Source organism: Nipponia nippon, unplaced genomic scaffold, assembly GCF_047370975.1.
Source record: "Nipponia nippon isolate SJK-2023a ecotype South Korea unplaced genomic scaffold, ASM4737097v1 scaffold_3, whole genome shotgun sequence".
Taxonomy (NCBI): domain Eukaryota; kingdom Metazoa; phylum Chordata; class Aves; order Pelecaniformes; family Threskiornithidae; genus Nipponia; species Nipponia nippon.
In genome coordinates, this window is record NW_028262347.1 from 73,880,651 (window position 1) to 73,902,526 (window position 21,876).

A 21,876-nucleotide genomic window follows, 5' to 3' on the forward strand; every position below is an offset into this window, starting at 1 on the left:
GTCATCTCCAGGGGGATCCTGCGTGGCCGTCCCCACCGTCTCCCCCCACTTCAGCAGCACTGCAGCTTCTTTCCTCTCTCAGTCCCTGAAATCTTCCCACAAGGTGGTCATTTTTTGTACCGGCATCATCTGTGCTTGGACATCCTCTTTCTTCCTGGACTCCCTTCTTCATTCCAGTGGTAACAGAACATCACCGTGTCCAGATGACAAGGCTTAGATGACTACCGAGCTCTGAATAATCAGGGATGAAGGTTTAATTATGGTAGTACACGTGATACCCACAAGATTTGGCACTCTGGTCATGTGAGAGAACAGTACTAGATGAACTTTTACTAATTAAGCAGTCTCTTTCCCTTCCTTCTGGAAACTGCAAGGAGGTATAAATGTGGAAATCACTTATGTTAAAGCGAAATAGAGACATTTTTGGAATCTTAAATAATATGAGTTGAACCTAAACCTTGTGGCTCCAGCCTTGTTTTATCCAGCTCAGTTTGCCTGTCTGTAATCTCATCCTGCTTTGGAGCCTGGAAATGCTCTTGCTCGCAATCTCAAAGCGGAGCAGATGTTGCATAAATAGAAAATAGGTTGTGTGCACAGCCGAATCTAAGCACAGAAGGGCACAGAAGAAGGTTTGGATGAATGTAAGCTAATGAGGGCACAGATCTGCTGTACTTTAGCACCTAGGACCAAATTTTTTTTTTCAGATATAGTTTACCTACCAGATCCCAAATACACTGTTCACTTTTTCCCACTGCATGGGAACTCCCACTTGGAGTTTTTTAACTTTTTGAGAATAGGGTAATGCCTGTCAGCTTAAGCTCACCAAAGCAAATGGCTGGTAAGAATTAGTCTGTTCCATTCTTTCTTCCATGTTTGACTGACTTCTCCATCCAATGATCTTGTTATTCCAGGTCCAAATTAATCAAAGTCCAGGAATTCTTCGTCCAGATTCCCTCAAAGGAAATAATAAAGCCAAATCATTTAGCTGAGTTAATTGTACCTGCCTTTCCTATGGTAGGATTTTAGAGCCTCCTTCAACCCTGTTGAAATTGTTTGGATCAACATAACTAGCATAGGCAGAGTCTCACTGAGTGTATGGCTTCCGTAAAGTATCCTTATTAACTGTCAGAAAGGCCCAATGAAAAGTTTGATAAAAATTAATCTGTTTACCATCCCAGTTTTGCTGTAGCTGCTGTTGCATCAGTTGTTTTCTTTAATAAAATTAAGTGCCATATTTGCAATTTGTATAATGCTATCCCACGTTATTTACACGAGAATGAACTGTGGTTGTGCCAACATGCAGTATGTAGAGACAATATCTCCACTTATAATAATTCACGATTAGAAAAACCAACACCATGAACTTGATGTTTTTGTCAAGTTTTCTTTCTTCTGGAGGTGCACATACTTCCCCCCCCCCCCCCCCCCAAATTACCCACAGAATGGGTTTCACATGTAAGTGCTATTGCCTTCATGGTGAAATCACAGCCATACACAGCAGGTATCATCTTAGCTGATTTTTATTGTCACGTATTCCACAGAGATATTAAGTCAAGTTTGAAATGGCTATTGATGGCTCGGGTGCCCCTGCTCTCCACTCAGCAAGTTTTCAGTTACTTGGGGCTTCAGCAGAACTTAGAAGTGCTTTCAGAAATTTGACACACTGTAACTTTAAGACATTCTTCATATTATTAACTTCATCTTTAATTATTATAAGTTAATTATTTAAACATTTTATTAACTTGGAGATAGAAAGCATAAAGATCAGATTTATTTCCTGCTCTTTGTGCATTTCCGCACTGAAGTCAAGGTTTCAGGCAACAAGGCAAATATTTTTATGCAGATGCAAAACTAATCAGCCAAACGTGAAAATACTCCTGTGGGGTTTCCTGGGGGCCTTGCTGGGGATACTGCAACGCAAATAATATATAATGCAAATAATAAATAATATGGCATAAGGATTATGAGACAGCAGGATTCAGTTAGGGACCAAACATAATGGCTGATCCACGTGAGCTGGCACTACCAACTTTTTATGATGCTTAAAATCACATGGTTTTGCTGCCTGGATCTCCTATCATGCTTTTTTTACCCTCACAATGTTCTTCTATAATGTGCTCCATCAAAATGCATGTTTCCTCACAGACGATGTCATTTAAGCGGAAAAGAATTGTAAATCCTTCTTTGGCCTCCTGTAGTTTTTCCTGGGTAGCCGGCTGAGCTCAAACTACTTTTCTTTCCAGTATGAAATATAAGTAATCAATATGATTTTTTTTTTTATATGCATATCAACAGTACTCTATGTAATTAGAGAGTATCCAGCACTATTCTAATGCTATGCAGTAATTACATATGGTAGCATTTGCTCACTGTGTTTTGCAATTTTTCCAATACAAAACATGTGACGAAAATGACAGGCAGGAAAGTTACATTGTAATGTTAGGAAAATCGAGAAGAGCAAGTTTACTGGGGAGAGTACAAATAGCTTTTCTCTTTTTCAGGGTAATGAGTTTAAGATAGATACACAGTGCAGCAACATGAGGTCCATCTTGTTGTCACCTCAAGGGACCTCAAGTGCTGCAGTAGCACAAAAGAGGAGGCTTAGTCTCTCCAGTAGTTACAGCTCAGAGCACTCCTGACTAAGTTTACTTTTGTTTTACTTGATTCTGTTTCTGTGACGAAACAGATTAGTTTCCCAACACCATGCCTGCAATTTTATCATGAAGCTTACAATATGTGATGTGTCTTGTAAAGCCCCATTCTGAGATTACATGAGTGTGTGAGAATCTCTACCTCTACTTATGCAAAAGTGAATTTTTATTCCAATGAATTGCAGTGAAAAACTTGAAAATATGATATAGGGGCACCCTAAGAAGTAAGAAAGATAAAAACAAAAGGATCTCAAATGCATTGGAAGGCATTTGTGTGTGTTTTAGGGTCTTTTTGGTTTCTAAGCATCGCTATTTGTGGCAAATCCTATGACTTTAAGTACTGCTCTGATGACTTTTGGGTGGTTGGGAGGGGTAGTACCTAAAATATCCTTCAGGCTACGGGTCCTCTCCTTGAGTCATTTAGTTTCTCCTGTCCCACAGATGTGCACCTCATCCTGCATGATCTTTCCCCTTTCCCCATGGGTCCTGGCAGTGCTCCCTTACGGTGGCTGCGGAGGTCTTGGCTTCTCTCTGGTCCCAGTGAAGCCAAGGTGGCTGGGAGAGTAGGGCACTTCTAGTCCTGCCTTCCCCTCTCCCCCAGGCTCAGCCTCTGTCGTTTCCTCGTGTGTCGAGCATCTTCATTTAGATTTGGCCTCAGGAACAGCGAGTTGTGCTGAAGAGCCAGCCGTCTTTTGCATTAAATTTTAAGGAGAACAGAAAGCAAATGACACAGAGCATAAAATAAGTACTTAAGTAAACGTTTTAATCTCACTTGGGGCAGTTTGACGAAATAATGAAAACATACCACATGCATATGTGTCTGCACATAATCATTGTCGTCGTTGTTTGCTTTTGTTGTCAGCAAAATTAAGCAGTGAAACATTTTAGGGAAGATTGTGCTTCAGATTCGGCAGCAAGCCTCGGCTCGTGGCACAGGCGCCCAGCCTTTGCTGAGGCAGCCTGCAGCGTATGAGCTGAGCCGTGTTGCTCTGGAGAGCCCATTAGTTTTAAGAACAGCCTTTGCGTGTGAGCAAGTACCTGCTTTTACACAACACGAGGATCAAGGTCTGAAATGCCAATTCTTCGGTTTCACCTGAAGGAATGGCTTGCCAAATTTTAGCCCGTTTCTGATCCATGATGGAGCAATGAAAGCAGTAATGCTTTCTAGAGGTAAGGTCATATTGTAATCCAAACCAGAACAAGAAATTGTGTCCCAACTTGACTTGCCTTCATTTCAAATTCTGTGCAAAAGTTTGAGTAGATTTTTTTTCAACAGACAGTGCAACCGTGGTCTTTTTTCATCAAAAGGAAAGAAGCAGCAACAAAATTCACATCAGTGCATTATCAATTCTTTATACCATTAGTACAAATTTGAAACAAAACTAAAATGCTAAAAAAGGATAACTTTGATTATAGGGACAGCAATTTGTATGTCTTTTCTTGACTCTTGTGAGCAAATTTCTTCCAGTTTAGGAAATTCAGGATTATTTTCATTTTGATAAGAATGGAACATCCATTCAACAGACAATAAAAGCTGTTTTAAACCTGTTAAATACTATGAAATAGATGTGTACAGCTAATTAAGGTATGTGTTGAATAGTAATTATGTCATCCTGAGGGATTTACAAATAGAGTCTAGTTAAAATTTGATTCAATCTTCTATCATTCACAGAAGGTGCAAATTATTATTCATTTAGCATGCTCTGATTTCAGTTCTAAAGGTAATCCAGAAAAAAGGGAGAGGGATTTCTGTTTTATCAGCGTTGTTTAAGAACTAAGATCCCTTAATTATCGCACTGTACCAATAGTCTGCTACCAACTTACTGAAGCAGTCATTCAGCTTTGAAACTAACAATTTACCCTCCAAGCAAAGAAAGATATAAGAAAAAGTGTTTAGTCAGCAAGCAAATATACCAAATTGTATGTTTTGGCTGTTGTTGGTGCTCATGTTTCTGAGGTGTGCAAACGTGAGTCACTTACACAATACCTTTCAATCAAAGGCATCAAAGCAAAGGAGACAGATTTCACAAGAAAGAAGGGGAAAAAAAAAAAAAAGGCAAAGGTGAAATAAGGCTCCATGAGATCCATTTCTGTCAAGCTTCTGGAACCTCTTTCCGGGCTCTTTCTTTTTAGGTAACATTGGTAGACTCTTGGCCTTAGTCCTTTGTGTAATTTCTCATCATAGTAATGAAGAATTAGGTAAGATTCTTGATCGCCTTGTGAAAGTATTATAGATTCTTTTACAAGGAAGTTACTTTTAATGACCTTAAAAGAAAAACTTTACTGCTTTTCTGGATTTATAACAGTAATTGAAAATCCCTGCAGTTACCATTAAAGCTGGCCTAAAATGAAGGAAAAAAAAAAAATGTTTCATGAAGTATTTTTCTGTCTTGGAATGAAAACTGTATCTTTCAAAGAAATTGTGGAAATACCTAAGAAGCCAGAAGACTCCAGGAGCTACAGTGGTAGTGATGGTGTGGTAGAAACAGGTTAAGTTTCTATTCTGCTTGATTCGGAGCTCTGGCCTCTCTAGCTGTTGTGACATCTCTTCTGCATGTCTGAGCTGTCACAGAAATTTTGTCAAAACTGCGTAATTGTCTCGATAATTTTTGTGTTTGTTGCTTTTTAATGATTTAAGTAGGAAAAACTTTTCCCACAAATTATTTTCATTAAACCTATTTCTTCTTCTTTCATTAAACCTATTTAAACCTCTTTCTTCCATTAAAAAAAAAAAAAAATCAGGCAATAGTCATATTAGCAAAGATACAAGACATCACTCTGTTTTTTTCCATAAACTAAGACTATGTAATCCACATGGTTATGTTAGCAGTTATTGTTTGGGCTTTTTGGAAAGTAACTTCTAGTGTACTTAGACTGGGTGTATCTGTTGTGTCAATTTCTTGTGGAAAGGTGAATGTTCTCCTGCACTACTTTTTTTTACAGTATATGTTTTCCTATTGATATCAATGGGACTAGTTATGTATATTAAACAGCTTTATGGGAATAAGGATTGTGTATCCTGCCCTCCTTATCGCCAGCCAGTACTGAAGAGGAGCCGCCTCTGTGACAGAGCACAGCAGCTGCCCAGCAGCTCTCAGAAATGGTGTGCAATTCTTTAAGCTGAGCTTAAGCAGAGGTGCTGAACTTCTTTGGAAAAATTGTCCAGAAGTAAAACCTAATTTGCTGTGTTACGATTTATCTTTCTAACTGAAGTGGCATTTTGGTAAGGTGAATAGAAGAACCCACGTTATCTTTGGTTGGTTGGGTTGGGTTTTTTGGAGAGAGACAAATGCGCTTGACACAACTGGTTTTCTCTGCATGTCCCATCGTATTTAATCTTTTGACACAACTGCTCACTTACAGTATGGTTTGGAGTACTACCCACTGAAAAACTGTAGTCCTAATTGTCGCTTGGAATTTGGCAAAAACCTACCATATTTATGCATTTTTTTTCTCTTAGACTGCTTTATAAAAGTGGGCAATAGTGTGGGTAATATTGTAATAGAAGTGGAAAGCGTTCCCAGTTCTTAGCAAGATAAGAAAATGTTGTTTCTTATCTGTGATTTAAAAGGAGATGAAGGGTCAGTGAGGTAGAGATACATGAAAGCTATTGCGCACTTGGTAGGAGCTGTAGAGGAGGAATATCTCTCACCGGCAGCTTGCTTAAGTGGAAGGGAAGAGAAAGAGGGAGCTTCTAAGTGAAGGGAGAGGATTGGAAAAAATGTCAAGTAAAATCAGAGAAATTTGTTGGTTTATTTGCTTAAAGAAACAGGTACACAGCTTTGAAACGGTTACTGAAGAGAGCAAGCCAAGTTGAAGGCAGCTTTAAATGCTTGCCTGCTGTTGATGCCTTGGGGTTTATAAAAATTTATAGGCCCCTTCAGTCTTTGGAGGTAGCTGAGAGAAGCAAGGAGAATGGGACGGGCTTTAAGCCACCTTCAATTTTGAGGGATTGCACGGCAATACAGGGCAGTCTGCTGGGCTCCAGGTGTAGCTTAGCTGGGCCTTGCCTTGCCTTCCTACCTGCCTCAGCACAGCTGCATCAGAGGGGGAGGCAGTTGTGCTGGAAGTGGTATGGAGATGGTTTTAGGCTACGCCTGTCCCCAGCCTAGAGGTAGCTGCTTGGAAGTTGTTTTTCTCAGCAGCACATGCAGGAGCTATGAAGATGGGCAAAGTTTGATTTCAAGATGCAGAACGCATGTGCCAAACTTGGTGACAGGGGCTGGTTGGGGCTGCAGCCACTTAAATAAGTTCTTCCCCTGCCACCCTCAGCAGATTTGTAGCTGATTTTTATCTGATGTGGCCTGTGCTGGCATTTGGGTTGGGAGTGGAGCAGACGCCCCAATACCTACCTGCCTCTGCCGCCTTCTGCAGAAAGCCGAAGAAAGCTGTCTTAGGTGCCTTTTTTGTATTACAGTAGCAGTGGATGTACTTGGTCCCCACAGCGTCCAAATACTGAGCTATTTTTTCTTGACACATCAGGTTTTGTCTTGTGTTTATTTGCACACCATTCTCCGATCGGTGAGAGGTGCATGTCCTGTATTGAGAGGAGTAACGACGTCTCATGGCCCTGGGGACCAGGGCTATGAAATTAGGCCCTAAAGTTCATGAGTGTGTGCTAACTGTTGGAGAAAATCTCATGTTTGTTCTTGCGTCCTTAGAATACATTGGAAACACGTGGCCAGTTTTTCCCCTGTTAGACTGAATGCTACAAGCTTAACTAGCTTTAAACATGAAAGTTGAAATTCTTCTATACTCAGCAGACGCAAGAAGTTGAAGCTTCATGTAAAACAGTACTGCAGGACGCTGGTGTGCAGCCTGAGGGGAGTCCATTTGGATTTTATGGAAGCGAGCCCTTTGCTTGCCATAAAGAAATAACTTGAACGAACGCTAACACTGGACAGTCGCTTTCCCAAAAGGTGCTGCAGAGTGTTTCCCAGTGAAGATTTTTACAATGGAGTCAAGCACTATAAAGTCTTTAACTCTACTCAAAGGCTACTGTCATTTATCTGTATGCAATGGATTATTGTTTCATATCACAGAATAATAACAACTTCAGGTTCGGAATTCATAATAAAGCAGGAGGATTTTTCCAAGAGGATGGTGTCCCTTTGGGACAAGGAGATGAAGAACTGCTCCATAGAACTTGTAATAGGAATAATGGAAGCTTGTCCTTCTATTTCTTCTTACTGGGACACGCACACAGGTTGCTTTCTTTTACAGATTAGTAAGTGGGCTAAAGTTTTGGAGCTGCACATTCAAAGCTTAGATCTTACTTTTGCACCGAAGAGTGGAAGTAGCTACAATAACTGGTAGCGCACATAGAATCATTTGTTACCGAGTTTCTAATAGTAGCAGATTTCAAAAATTACGCTTACATTTTGGAGCTGGTGGAACATCTGAGGGATTTTTGTCTAACAGAATTTGCATTCCATGTAATTTGGATTTAATGACTCTGTGTAACACGGGCAAAAGGATTTCTGAGTATGTGACTCTCCTTTTCCATGGCACAGTAGGTATTTCATCTTAATTTTTGGTTGCATGCTAAGAAATCAATATGTAAAGCAAAAGTGAACAGATACTTAAAAGGAAAGCATCAGAGAAGTTGAACAGTCATTTACTGGGTTAGTATTTAAAGCTGGCATATATTTCTGAGTGGGAAAGGGCTTCAGAATGGGGCAATTCACAAACCACTTCTTCCCCTTCAACAGCTAATTCAGAGACAGCAGGTTTGTAAGCAGCCCCTTGGAAAGAGGACCAAGTGTAGTTTGTGACAGAATTGAGTGGAGATGATCCCAAGCTGAAAGTCAAAACAGGATCTTCTTTTAAGTTCACTGAGTCACCTGCAATTTTATTCCTGCGCCCAACACAGGTAAGAGGCTTCTACAGAATCTGCATTTCCCAAGGTGTTTTAATATGTGATTCCTAGCCCTTATTCATCGGTGCCTTCAGGTTTTGAAACTACCAATGCAGTGCCAGCTACCAGTATCAGGTTTTCGGTAGTTTTATTGGGCTTTAAGGCATCTCTTTTGGCAAAAATCAAGTCAGAGAGACACGGTGCATATGTCAGCAATCCTGCGGTAATGAATACATGCATAGAATATGTCTGGGACCAGAATTTGAGAGTAAAAGAGGGCTGTTTCTTCAATCTTTGTATCTCATTTCCATGTAAATCAGGAGAAATTTGAGTTATGCAGATCTACATCAAGGTGGGAAGTGGTGTTGGCTCTTGGCCCCTTGCTGGAGCTGATTCCTGGAGAAAGTAAATTTGGTCCTGAACTGTGTTGTTACAGAATGTATAAAAAAAAGCCCTGAGAAATTCCATTGTACCTTTGGAAATGTTGTGTATAAACACTAACACGCTGGCAGAGAGAGAGACTGCCTGCACCACTCAGGCTGGGCCAGCTGCAGACAGCTGTGTGGCAAACTGACATTACCGGGCTGATGGGCAGAGCCCCTTAGGAAGGCAGCGAGGGTGGGAATGAACTCCGTGTTGCAGATCCCTGCCCTGAAGCTTCTTCCTTGCTCCTTTTTGGTTTCTATAGGCTTTTGTACTTGCTCTTGGGCATGAGGTGCCAGGTTCCTAGGCAGACCTGGGCTTTCTTTTTTTCTTTATACAGGATGAACTGTATAGTCCATGTAAAATGCCCTGCCATGCGAGTTACTTAAGAAGTCATGTTCAGTGGGAGTGGGGGGCACGCTCTGTATCTGCTCACTAGAGGGACAATGTATTTTAGATCTTGAAAATTGAGGGCTGCTTTGCTCCATCATCATTTCATTGGGGGTGAGCAGCAAGAAAATATGCGATTCTGTTCTCTGTGGCTTAATTTCAGAGGCAGGTCTTCAGGGCAGTAATATCCTTCTTCCTCAGGTGACATACCCACAGGACCTCTGTATTAAGATGTAGGCAATGCATTGAATGTGTGCAACACATCCTATTCTGACACCCCACCCCACCCCCCCCAAGTGCTAGCTGTGCTGGTGTAAGTGACTGTATGGTGCCAAAGCACAGCAGTACGTGGTTTCTGCTGTCAGAGAAGACCCCCCTCAAAATGAAGAGCTGCCTCTGCAGACGCATGGGCAGTGAGAGCCAGGGTGCTTCCACGGGGCAGCAGCCACAAAAGCTGCTTTCTGGCAGATAGCATCCTTATTCCTTAATCATTAGCCCTAATGAAGGGGGTTTGTCATATTTAAAAAAAAAAAAAAAGGGAAAAAGAAAAAAGAAACTGAGAAAGGAAAGAAAAAGAGGGAAAAAAAAACAGCCAAGAAGGAGAAAAGATGGGGAATAGTTGGGATTATCTCTGTGCCGTCTCTCAGGTCCAGTGACAACACGACTACAATGGGTAGCTTTCAGGACTGCATATGGTCTTCCTTCCGAGGGAGTTGATTAAGCGACTCCGGATGAAATTGAAATCCTGTGATTTGACCTTTGTCTGGCCTGGGAGGGCTGCAATTCGCATAACAATTTCCTTTTGTTCTTTGTTTGGAGTTATTAATCCAACATGAGCCTCGAATTAATCAGGGGTAGTGCGTTGTTACATTTCTAATTCACAGCTCCACTGCTTGTGTCTTTTTTAATTAAGGCCGAATGATAGCAGGCCTTAGCCCCTGATTGCAACACTTACTAACCACACATTGAGGGATGAAGAGGCTAAATAGGCAGAATGAGATTACTTCAAGGTTTCACTTAATTGTTTTCTTCCTTTAAGTAAAGAGCACTGAATGAACGTTGTTAATGCCAGGCTGGGAGTATTTCTTTTATATGTGTGTTATATGTGTGCGTGTATGTGTGCGTACTGGGGTGGGGGAGGTTATGATGGGTGCACCGAGGACTCGGAGCTCTAATGGCTCACGAGTTTGTAAAATTGAAGCCTTTGGTTATTGATTTAAACCATTCCTCCCACCTCCCCTGGGGAGCAGGGGCAAGGGTAGAGGAAGGAGGAAAAGAGTTGAAGAACATTACACTTAAGTTAGCTGCATGGATTTTCTTGTATCCTGCGTGAACCCATTTGTTTATGTATGTTTTTCTTGCTGTTTGCTAGTGGTTCAAAGGTAGAAAATTCAGGAAGATTGAAGGCTATCAGAGATGCTGAAGAAATGTGTTGAGAGACACATAGCTCTTCAAAGCCTGGAAGTGGTAATAAAGATAATAAAATAAAGGGGAGCCAGTTGTGTCACACACCAGATTTTGCTCATACTGAAGGATGTTTGAGTCATGTTTCAAAAGCTGTTTGTAAATTTGTATTGTCGGAGCAGTTCAGGGCCACAAAGGTGCAGGTGCTGTTCCAGGGGAACGGTGTAGATGATCTCAGTTGGATTCATGCTGGATAACTCAGCCTGTGCCAGCCACTCGGGATGCTGGAAAAGAAAATGCACTGAGCGCCCAGCCTTGCAACATTTGTTTGCACAAATAGTTCCGTTAGCTTAAAAAAAAAATAAGAAGGATGACGGGATTCAGAATGCAAGATCAGGCCCAGTGTTTTGGCCTCCTATGGTACAGTACATTGGATATGATTGTGATGGAGAAAGGATAATATTTAAGGTCCCAAACCTTCATTTGCTGAATATACAGAAATCCCATTGAATTCGATTTGTGTTGTGCACCTGCAATATCAGATAGAGCTCTGTAATTGTGGGAAGCTAACTCTTCCTGAGTTATTTCACCCATCCAAGGAGCTGGGTGGACGGGGGAAGCACTTGCTTGGAAGAGTTAATGTTTCTGTGCAAAACAGCGAGCAGGTGTTAATCATACCAGGCTGCACAGATACAGAGCTGCCGTTCTGACTCTGGCACGGGATATACAGGGCAGCAACGCTGCTCCTGCTTTTCTGAATTCTCGATGCGCGGTGGCTGTTCCACGCAGGATTATCTAAGAATGCGATGATAAAACCTCTAGATAGATTAAGCAAAAGTAGGGTATAAGCTCCAAAGGAGAAAAATGCTCCAGGTAAAAGCTTTTTTCTGTGTTTAGAAATCTAAATCATGAACTGAGTCTGCTTTTTTTAGATGAGCCTGAAAAGAACAGGCTGTATATTCAGTCTTCCACAGAAACGTATATAGTATCTGGAAGCAAAAACAAACTAACGCACAAATCTTTAGGTCCGGCCTTCAGTTGCTGCAAAGAAGCACCAGTGACTCCATTTCTTTCCATGCTCAGTCATGTCAACACAGGATTTACACTGAATTGTGTTCACAGGTTCAAAGCCGTTTTCTTGACTTTCCTGCTCTTTTCTTAGGTGCTGCCTGATCCTGTGTGTCAGGATACTTCTGGTACATTGCCAGTTCCCGTGCAGGGAGAACTCAATGGGATAAGAAGATGCTCAGCATTTGTTGGAGTAGGGCTGCCTTACTGGCAGTTCAAGTACTTTACACGTAATTTTGTTTTTCAGAACCAGTTTTGATGCTCTTGCACTGAATAACACCTTATTCTGCAAGTACTCCTATTGAATCAGACTTTGCATGGGGAGAATAGTATTAAGTATGAGTAAGCACATCAGAATCTGACCATCAATCACTTATTGTTGTTTATTTCCATTTAAAGACTGAATGCTTCACATTTGTCCACCTTGTTCTCTTTTTCCTAGAAATCTCTGCAGACCAGGGTATGTTTGTTTATAGCAGACACAATTCCAGAATTGAAGCCTACTTTCAGTGCCTTTCTGTGTCTTAAATTTGCATGCTTCTTTTTTTTTAATTATTGTTTGAAGGTTCCCTGTTGTTGATTTAAAGGTGTCACATTACACTTCCAAAGGGGCTCGGGATGAATGGGTACCCCCGTGTGCTGCTTGTGTGAGTGTTTTGAATAACATCTTAAAACCCAAAGTCCAGTCTGTTCTGTCTCCTGTTGAAAATCTCATGGCAGCGGTCATTAGAATGGGTATATTTGGGGTACTTCTAAAATCTGTTTCTTTTCCTTGTTCTTGGATAGCATAGTGTTCATCATTAATGTATTCAGCAGCTCTCCTCAGCAAACTTATAATACCAGTTAAGCGCTTTGAGATCCTTAAAGATGAAAGAAGTTGTATAAACAGATGGCAGCACTATTACAATGCTTCTTTGGATGGTTAACCCTCATTGTGAACTGTCTTGCAGGACCTTGCTATACAGCTAGAACCAGGTACCCTGTCAGTGGTTTTCAGCAGTTGGTTTGCTCTAGTGTGACATTTCTGATTCCTTTCAATTACTCTGTGAAGGAAGTTAGGCTTCTTGCCATACTCAGGAACCAAAGGACTGGGTCAAGGGTGCATGATGATGCTTTCCTGTCCTTGCCCGAAGTGGCTGTAGTTGTATTTATTTAAGGGACAATCCATTGATCAGTAGTTCTTGAATATTTGCAGCTGCAACAGTCAACGGTGATGAGTCCACAAATAAATAAGGAATTACTTTTGTTGTTGCTGCTGCTGTTATTCCTGACAGTTTTAGACAATCTGTTGCTATTTACGAAACATTTCTGTTGAGATCAAAACTGCCCTGAACTCAATTCTCCTCTCCATCCAGCTCCAGCGGGCACAGGCATGTGCTCCTCACGTCTGCAATGACAAGTCGCCCTTGTGCAGCAAAATGCCAAATTTCAGCGGCAGTGTGTCGGCTGTGCCGCTCCTCCGCTGTGCGTGGAGGTGCTGACACTCCTCCTCCTTGAAATCAGTGGCAGGTCAGCCCCGGCCCGTTATATTTCTCTGCTCTCCCATTTCGGACATAAGGTAGAGATTACGATTAATGGTCCTTTGAGTTGCTCGGCGCTCCTCCCTCTGCGCTGTCTCCCTGCAATCCCCCTTCCCGCGCCCTCCCTCTCCCCCCGTCAATGGGAGCCTTTGATGTCGCACAAGAGAAGACTGTTGGCTAACAGTCTGGAGGCTGCTTCGTTTGAGCTAACCACCACATGAAAACAAATGCGATCCATCATATTTCATTAACTAGCTGCCCCCTGTTCGGGTGCCCTTTTTTGATGTCAGAGCGCATCCTGACAGAAATCAGAAAGATATGTGTGATTAAGACCAGTAATAATAGTTAGTGCATTGTATTGTAAATTACCTTTCTGGGCCCTGGTGCTTTATCAGCCCGACTGGCCTTGGCTTGGGTACATTTTTGACTACTCTGTATATACAGTGTATTAGCGCAATGGAGATCATTATGTGGCCTGTATTTGAGTCATTTTTATTTAAGATGCCAAACAATAAGCTGTTGATTGGGGGAACAAGAGGCGAACAATAATGTTCTGTGTCACATAATACACCACCATTTTCCAGCTTTGCTTTAGAAGGGCCCTCTTTATTGTTTTTGTATAAAAATGGTTCTTAGGAGGAGGAATATTTTGCTGAGGTATGTCATTATTTTGCAAATTTCTATTATCTCATCATGTTGTCTTCATTGTAAATTGCAGCTAATTAGGAACCTAGTTAGAGCCCCAGCTTTGAGGCTGGCTTTTTTGTGAAAAGAGCCCACCGATTACCGCACTACAAGAGAGGAAGGGAGAGAAAAAGGAGATTAATCTGGTTACCTAGGCGACACTCGCTTCCATCTGCGAGGAACAATACATTTTTGTTTCCTTGGCTCAGTTCAGATCTGTTTTGTTTAGGGGGGAAAAAAGGAGAGAGAGCAAGAGGGAGAGGGAGAGAGAGAGAGAAGGGGAGAGAGGGAGAGGGAGAGGAGGCAGCCCCACAACAATGCTGGACTCTGTCTGGCCCCGGCTTACCCGCTTCCATCCCTCTGCAAGTTCGGGGTCTCGGGGGAGTGGGAAGATGAAAGAGATAAGCTCCAAAGTTGTCAAAGGTCGTAACCTTGCCACACAAAGCCAGCAGTTTTACTTCTAAATCCCCTTCTCCCGAAAAGCACTTAATGAAATAATATACTGTGCTTCTCAACACCCTGTAGTCTTTATTAAGCAGCAAGGCCCCCGAGATGGTGAATTTAAGGAGTCGGTTAAAACTTCTGACTGAACAGTCGCTGACTAGGAGCGTCTACAGTAGATGTGATGGGGTTTTTCTAAGCGAGAGAGACAACTTTTCTTCCACTGGCTCTCGTTAGCAGTATTGTGGTTTCCCTGACACATGTTTTATAGCTGCCTTCACACAAAAGGCAGAGGTCTGTGAAGGCAGGGCAGTCTGGTGGTTTTTTCTGGTCTGTTTTTTTGTTGGTGGTTTTTTTTTTTTAAATTTCTTTTCAGTTACCTTCACAAGGTCATGGTTGAACAGACGACAGCGACCTGTATCTTTCCTGTTGTGCATCAAACTATTAAACCCTTGCATGGCTTTTGCATAGGGTAGACAATGCAGCCACATTATTTGCTTCTTATTTTGGAGCAGCTTGCCAGAAAAAGGATGGAGGTAATAACCAGAGCTGATAGAGCCTGGCTAAAAGCTCAGAAATGCTCATGGGCTCTTGAACTGAATTGGCTAAACCCGCAGCCTTCTGATAAGCATAATGCTTTCTCCAGGTGTTATGTCATCATGTATAATGTTTTGCTATCTGGTAGCGTTATGGATGATGACATAAAGTCACAAAAATATCAAAGTTACCAATTTTAGCTTATCTGAGCCTTCCAAACCTGGACTGCGCTGATAAAATCAGAACAAGTATCAGGTTAACAACCCTAAACCTTCTATTCTGCATTGCTCTGAAGTACTGTTCTTATATGTTTGTCCTCTAAAGAAGCTTCTAAGAGCTGCTTCCGTGACAGTGTGTTGCTCCCTCCGACTGGAAATGACAGTCATCGTGTTAAAAAATTACAAATATTTAGGAGGAAGGAATGAATGAAGGTACGACAGCTTTTTCATGTGGGGAGTGTGAGGCATCTTGGAATTGAAGTCATTTGAATTTTCAGTTCTGCCATGTGCTTTCTGTGGGATCTTGGCCAATTCACTTGGCCTATTTCTACCTCAGACCTTGACCTATGAAGTAGGCAAAGCTATATTTCTCTACCACAGAGGATAACTCGAGTCTTAATTAATTAAGGACTTATGATGAGTTTGAGATGCTTGGATGCAGGACTCTGTATAAATGCAGAACATTTAATCCTTACCTATTTTGTTTCAATAAATGCCTTGTTGGGTACACCTGAACCAGTTCTTCTGAGAAGAACTCTCAAGTGAAAATTAAATCAATCATACTTGACTTCGTTAATTGAAGAGACTTGCTGAGATGTTTTGCAGACATTTGAATGGAGCAGTTGTCACCTCACAGACAATTAGCCCAGTGTTTGCCGTCATTTTACAAGCTCTAAGGAGAATGTCCTCAGTAATTCTGCAACAAATTAAGATGAGGCGGGGAGGAAAGATGGTTATATGTTATCTGTGTGCAAAAAAGAAAAGGGACAGCATTCTTCAGTACACAGCTGGTACTGTTTGAGGGAAAGATTTGAGGAGTGAAGTAGCGAGTAGAGACTGTTAGCAGTATAAGGAAAGGAAGAGGAATATTTTACAAGTTTGTTTAAATAGCATTTTTGCATTTTAGTAGCAATGTTCATTCTGAAGGAATCATTAAGAATGCTCCAAAATCGCAGGGGGTGGAAGTCTTCACCCATTATTAGAGAGAACCAGGATAACTCCACATAACAAGGTAGAGAAACATGTCACTTTGAACTACATTATAATTTGGAGAAACTCTAGGGTTAGCCTTCCTATTCTTAGAGGTGGGTGGGGAGGGGGCATTTAATAACTTTTGTTGACCTATACTGTTCTTATATCTTGTGGAAAAGGTTGTGACGGTGTGTGGACAGAGCCCGTTACTTGTTAAATAGACATCATAACGTGAAAAAACAAAGTCATATTACTTCTACCGGGTTGCGCTGCATATACGTTTAGTCACCAAAGAGCATTATCTCTAGCTAGGAATTATCAAGGAAAGAGAAAAATAAAGAAAATGCGATGTCAGTTTAAGTGACTGCTAGGGAGAAACAAGAGTATGTTTCAGTCTGATACAGTTTCACTTGGGCTCAGAAGATCAGAATCAAGAACCAAAAAAGAAGCTTTTTAGAAAAAATTTCCAGGGTGGCCCAGGCATGAAGAGCTTTGCTGAGTCCTAAAGCTACAGAGATGGGAGGATCCTCCTGGAGAATTGTTAAAGTTTCAGGAAAGATCAATGTCTGCTTCAGCCCCAATATAAAAGCTGGAGCATTTATTGGCAATTCTGTGCCACTGTCACCATAAGAAGGAATCCTGTTTCTGTGTATGCACTTCTAAGTATGCGCTTAGATGCATTTCATTTTCTTGAAATGGAGGAGATCTGTTACTCCAAGGAAGGGAACTGCAAAAGACCCTGTTTCCTCATGTCCTGGCACTGTTGCTAAGGTCCCGAATACTATAGACTTGTCTAGATAGACCTGGTTTACAGCCGAGACTTCTTAATGCCCCAACCAGCTGGTGGTTTTGAGATGGTGAAGGTGAGATACTCTGCACTGCAGCCTGCAATTTCACAAGCTGTGGCACCAGGGGACTGCTGCCCACCTGACACCAGCCTGGAGAATGGGATGGGGACGGATTTCCAGAGAGGAGTGCCAGGACCTTACTCCTGGAGACTCTGATGCTTCCCTGGAAGGTCTTTCTGTCTTTATTGCTAATTGGTGTAAAGTCTGCTTGGGTCCGTCAAATCTGACAGAATAAAACCCAGAGGGGAATATTGCTGCAGCCTCACATCACAACTTTCGTGTTGCATTTTGGAGCAACACAGAGTGTCATGTTGAGCTGTTAGTCTGAAAGTTCCTCAAAGGGTTTCTGTTCAGGCCAATCCCTTATCAGAGCCAGTTTAAGAAATCTAGCTCTTAAATTCCATTTCTTTTGAAACTCTTTTTTCTGTGTTGCATAATGGTTTCCCTGCGTTTCCAGTCCATTACTGTCAGTTCTTTTTGGGAATGTCAGGTTGCATAAAAGTTGATATAAACATTCAGCAGAGCTTGAAGCAGCCCCTGAATGAATTCTGTCTTGGCAAACCTGCTCCTTTACCAAAACAATTTCTGAATAATCATTGCAAGGACCAAGATCTGTGTTATTTCTGTGTTATTCTGTAGTAAAGAATTGGTAATTATTTTTCATATAGGAGTTTGAGGAGATGTGAAGAACTCAGAGGGACAAGATACAATAGTTCATGTTTCTTGGCCTAGCACTTCTTTAGACAATTTTACCTTCTTTTTCAGCTTAATGAGAAATTTCCCTGGGAAAATAGGATGTGTTGCAAATGTGCGACCAGCCTGCCATATAAGTGACCCCACAACTAGCCACTAGCAGTGGACAGTTTGGCTGTTTAAACCATAGTCAGAGTCAGAATTTAGGTTGGAAAGAACCTCTGAAAGCCATCTGGTCCAACCCTCTACTCAAAGGAGGGCCAACTCGGAAATTAGTTCAGGTTGTTCAGGGTCTTATTCAGTTTCTGGGCACCTCATCCAATGCTGTACCACCCTCACTGTCAGTAATGTTCTTCTATATATCTAATTGTTATTTCTTTTGTTATTATTGTTCTACTTAACGATATAGGCTGGATCTAAAAACATTTTAGTCACGTTTCAGGACAATGTTAAATCTCGTATCTATTTCGTAGAGGGAATTTACACGGTACAGGAGTGAATGTTAGTGCAATTATTGGCAAACGCGGAAGATGCACACCGTGGCTGAGTCCCCCGAGATGACAAAGTTATTGGTGCATGTTGGCTATCAGAGAACGTGGTGCTAATGAGTAACCACCTCTCTGCCTCTCTCTGTGTCTGTCTCTCACAAATACAGCTATCTCTTTTCTGACAAAGAGAAGAAAGGAGGGGAGGAAAAGAGAGTGAGAGAAATCCTTCTTCTGTTACCTTAGGTAGCAAATACAGTGTAAGAGACCAGTGTGCTATATACGCGAGCTGTAGATAGTCATTTGGTTTATCCCTTTCTAGGCCACACCACATCAGTGGCTTGACTGGGAGCAACTGAAAAGGAGTTAAAGGAAACAGTCGCTGATCACTTTTACTTCTTTCTTACTTTATTTTTATCCATGGTTACCCAGTGCCAAAATGAGAGGACGACTTCTTTTGTGTGTCATTTTTATTTTCTCTGTGAACAGAGAGCTATGTTTAGATTCTCATGACTGAATAAATTTCGTACAGATAAGAGCTTTCTTTAAGACAAGCCTTATCATGTGGGCACTCTGTGATACTGTTTCTCCATTCTACTTCAACCCCTTTCTGCTCCTTCAAAAGTGAAAAAGACCAGTAGAAACAGATTTTGAGGAAATATCCTTAGTACAAAGTGTTTGCCAGGTTAATATGGCACCAGCAGAATAACTGTGCCTTCCTCTGCAAATGAAATTGTTCTCTATTAGCTCTTGAGAGAAGCTAACAGATACATCTTCTATTTCTTCATGAAACATATGTTAGACATCTTTGAAGAGGACTTCAGTGCAGTGCACAGAGCTTTTATTGGCTGCTTTGTTCATATGCTTTGGTTCAACAGTCCGTAGAATAAAATGGAAGCATTGCCAGCAAAGACTGTTCAAAAATTATAAATTAAGTCCCAAAATGCAAACTTGGCATAAATGTCCTGGTATTGTAAACTAATATATCCTGCATCTCTTTTTCTTTGCCTTTTTGTTTCTGAACTTCTTCAGTGCGTTCAGCTGATGCATTCTGGGCATTAACACGAAATCTCAAATTTTAAAAAGCGAAGCTCAATGTGATCTAATGCAGTCGCTTGATTCCAGGAGTTGCAGCTTTGAGAGAAGCACAGACACTGGAAGATTTGTGAATAATGAAGGGTGAATCTCAGAAGACTCAGAAAGTCAGTTCACTTTGGATCAACTCCTGAAGTCTTGAGTGGCTGTCTCTGCAATTTGGGCAGTTCAACAGGTTTTCCTATGAGCTTGCTAGGATTTTGTCTCCTGCTTATTGTTTACCAGCACGCACATACTTCCTGTGATAGGTGATGACAGAAGAAAGGGTTCATTTTCATGGAAGTACTATCAACTTAAAAAACCAAAGCAAAACCCAAAAATTTGGTAACAGAAAAGTAGCAGCCAATGGAGGTTTTTTGAAGGTGATATTTCATGGTACTCTGTTAAGTCGCCTCCCACAGTGGTTTTCCTTGAGCAGGTTTACAGAGCCATCCTTTAGTTGCAAATAATTATTTTTTTTTTTTGTCTTGGAATGCTGCACCTGCCATAATTCATGTACAATGAATAACTGAGCAGGAAAAAAACCCCAGGTTTTCTGTTCATTGCTATCTGTTTGTTTGTTGCATACACTTTTGAGAGATTTTATTCTCCTCCTGATCCTGCTAATATTTAGTTGTGTGCTTGGCTGTGCGTAGGTCAATAGTTTGCAGGTCTGGGGTACTGGTTAATATCATTCTTGCTGAAAACACCCTTCTAGACAACAAAAGGGGAGTGCAAAAGTAACAAAAAAGAACGTAAAGCATAGGTGTTTAAAGTATATACAACATTTACCAGGCACTCAATTTGAAGCATTTTATTTATGTATGTATTTTTAATTGAGCCGCTGAAAAATGTCAAGTTGATTGGCTTCCTTTCAGGAGATTGTCTGGTGGTATTTTCTTTACTAGTGCCCCCTGTGGACCTGCATACATTGATTACTCTTTCGTCAAGCTTTCAGTCTGGAACTTTTCATCACATTGATGATCAGTAATTAAAAAAAAAATGAAGGGAAATGGAGGGATTGATGGTCTTCCACACTTCAAGAAGTGACATTGTAAGTCAGATATAAACAGAAAAAGGCAAGGAAATTAAGATTTCTCAAGACTTTTTCTTTCTCAGCCATGCTTGTATGTGGTGTTACAAAATTCCTCAAACTAGGCTGATTGCATATATTGGATTGACTGAAGGCTTTGATAATTTAGCATAAAAATCAAGTACGTTATGCACTCTTCTCCATACTTTCTCAACTCCTTCTGCCATCTCATGTATATTCTGGCCTTTAAGGACAGTCTTTCTATAGACAGTGCTTTGTAGTATGTAAATGTTTCAACAGCTAGATGAAGTCTCTGGCCAGCAAGTCAATAAAACTTGCTGTGAATCTGCACATGTTCTATTGCATTCAACTTTTATGCTTCCAGAGTGAAGATGATTAAGTTTTAAAAAGTTTGGAGAACTTGATTTTAAACATTGTTGACAGTTTCAGGAATCATTGGGCAGCCTGACATAATGTTACTCATGATGAGAGAGCTGTCAGCACAGATCAGGAGTGGTACCAGAGAGAAATGTAAGGCGATATTTTCGCTATAGTATGTGGGGATTTAGCTGTGTGACTTCTATTAATAATGGGAGTTTTGCAGTTAAATCCCTAAGCGTCACACCCACACCCCCGAAAATGCTAGAAACGTACCCTGTAGTGTAGCTTGAATTAAATTTTAAGTTGGCTGTTGTTTGGACATTGAAGATCATCGTGTCTGAGCAGTGGCTCTGGTTCTAGTTTCCTTCAGGTGCTGCTGAAGAGTAGGGAACTGCAGTAGTGGATGGATAGAGACAAACCGCATGACCAATTTGTGATCTCTGTCTCTTTTTGTGCATTTAAGCATCACCAGATACATCTATCTTCCAACAACTGTGCCGTCTTTGGGCAGATCTGATCTATCAGTATTTATATACATTATGACTGGTCCATCAGGATTCTGTTCTGCACATCGTAGTTGCACGGCAATGCCTGTAGTCACGCTTGTCAGAAGTTCTGAGCGAGTTTCTGTTTGGACCTTTCTTTTCCTGGGTTATATTCTTGCTGAGTTTCCAGCATACTGAATAGTACCTTGCTCCAGATGATGCCAATGACATTAATAACTGGCCTGGAAAAGTCAACATGAGCAAAGGGATGAGATCTTCTCTGTAATTATTTTCTCTTTCTCTCCCTCTTAAACTGACCAAGATTATGCAAGGCTTGGGACATCAGGCAAAGGAGAGGGCAGTTTGTATCTCAGCTTGTGAAGGCAGCTTGGTCTGTCATTTATGGTTCTGCCCTTGCGTTCAGGGAGGGAGTGGAAGGCTGCTGGGAATGACCAGCAAGCCTCAGTAATGAGGGCAATCAATAGACTAAAATGTCTGAATTTGCTTTTAAATTAGTTTATTTCTATTCCCATGTAGAGTCTATAGAAATGCCCGGACTTTGGGAGCTTTCCTTTCTTGCAACAGCATAGAAGAAACAAGGAAAGCGAACCAGTTAAAAGATATTTTGTAACTGGCATTGCATATCTGAGTTAATATGTTTCCATGACAGAAACAACCATGCCATAAAACTCTGGCTACATACTATTAGAAA

The 21,876-nt window shown here is 41.3% G+C and overlaps 1 protein-coding gene across 12 annotated transcripts in view; it reads left to right on the forward strand.

Annotated features, from left to right (window-relative positions):
- Positions 1 to 21,876, forward strand: part of SOX5 (SRY-box transcription factor 5) — a 645,708-nt gene that overhangs the window by 299,513 nt on the left and 324,319 nt on the right. Inside the window, exon 1 of one of the 12 annotated variants that reach the window (XM_087765893.1) lies at positions 8,461 to 8,523. The exons of the other annotated variants lie outside the window; for them this stretch is intronic. The gene's annotated coding sequence lies outside the window, so the exon portion shown is untranslated. Of the gene's footprint in view, positions 1 to 8,460; positions 8,524 to 21,876 lie in introns of those variants that run through there. 12 annotated transcript variants of the gene reach the window in all.